The sequence below is a fragment of the Cheilinus undulatus genome, linkage group 1 (assembly GCF_018320785.1).
Source record: "Cheilinus undulatus linkage group 1, ASM1832078v1, whole genome shotgun sequence".
NCBI classification, from domain to species: domain Eukaryota; kingdom Metazoa; phylum Chordata; class Actinopteri; order Labriformes; family Labridae; genus Cheilinus; species Cheilinus undulatus.
The window spans coordinates 3284331-3285764 of record NC_054865.1 but is presented as its reverse complement, the minus strand read 5'-3'; the positions used below and the strand labels follow the sequence as shown (position 1 = coordinate 3285764).

General features: G+C 44.1%; 1 long non-coding RNA gene across 1 annotated transcript; it reads right to left on the bottom strand.

Annotated features, from left to right (window-relative positions):
* Positions 1-269: 269 nt before the first annotated feature.
* Positions 270-995, bottom strand: LOC121514121. The gene is made up of 3 exons (XR_005992265.1): positions 584-995; positions 431-496; positions 270-350 (listed from the first exon to the last, which is right to left on the bottom strand). It is a non-coding gene; the product is annotated as an uncharacterized LOC121514121 (long non-coding RNA).
* Positions 996-1434: the final 439 nt, after the last annotated feature.

Genomic DNA, 1434 nt, shown 5'->3' with positions numbered 1-1434 from the left:
AAGAAACTTTCTATTTCATCATAGAAAAAACAGTTTGTTTGTAGCTTGTTCCGTTCTTGATTTATCTGAAGTTGAAAAGAGGCTAGTTTCACCAAAAAGACCACTTTTTTTCTAGAAAGTGGAGAAAAATGCATTTCTGTAAAAGAGAGTCTGTCAAGCAAAACAGTGATTTGAATGTTATAATTTTGCCTTCAATGACATAAAAGACATCTGAAATTGTATTACAAACGTTATTTTATTATAAAATAAATAAAAATAAATACAAAATACAGCACAATACAACTGGACGGCCGCCACGGGACCCCCGATACGCCCACGTCCTTTCCTGCTTGCGTGTCCTCTGGCACTGCCTGCAAATTATAGAAGTAATATAATGTCTATTTTACATATATTATATATAATCTATAATATAGGATTTTTTTGTTCTTACCTCTTTTTCTGCCAACAGACGGTGTTACAGAATTGCATGGGGCTTACTCCTCTCTCAACTCTGCTTCTGAAATCACAGAGCAGGAGAGCAGAAGTGATAGTTTTATTCGATAAATTTGTCTGAATAATCAGTGGGTTCCTACCGTTAACTTACCTCCAACACTCTGGGACGGAGAACAGGATCCGCTCCTCTCACTCGGCAGCCATTCCTCAGAGTCTGAAAAGGGGTCAGGGTCGGAAAAGTCCGTCTCTGAAGTGTCATCGCTGTTTGTATCCAGCTGGCCAGTGGATGCCGACGCACGGGGGAGACCTGGCGGCAGTCTTAAGCCTCTTGGCCGGCCATGGCTGATGAATCAAAGCGCTGCTGGTGGACTCGCTGTCGGTTTCAGTGAGTTACCAATTTCTCACGCAAAAGTTCAAAGTTTCTTACAGCACCCGCCGGTGAAACTGGCCACTTGATCCCTCAGTTTTTTGGGGGGCATTTCGTGCCGATACTGAATATTTTAGAACTTTTGGCTTGGATTACCTCCATCCCGGCGTCTCCACTTCCTGCTCTGATCTTCCTGCAGCTTTTATCTATCGTCTTCTGTGCTCCGACAACGTATCCCAGAAGCCCTAAATTACTCACAGGGAGCGTGAGAGCGCCCCCTTGTGCCAGCCGCCGAAAAAACACTTTGACGTATATATACACGTCAATGGCACTGAAGCGTTGGTTTTTAAATGACGTATATATACGTCAATGGCACTCAGTGAGTTAAAGGGGCCTAACAACTCACTTCATTTGATTCCAACTCAAAACATGACTCCACCACCTCCTTGCTGGCGTTGCAGCCTTGGTGGGACATGGTGGCCACCCACCAACCATCTAGAATGCCATTCATCTGGAGCATGTAGTGTAGCACAGCATTCATCAGTGAATATTGGTTATTAGTTAATGGTGGCTTTGCACACATCAGCAAGCCTCTGGAGGATCTTGAGAGGTTCTTGGGACTCTAGAGGCACCAG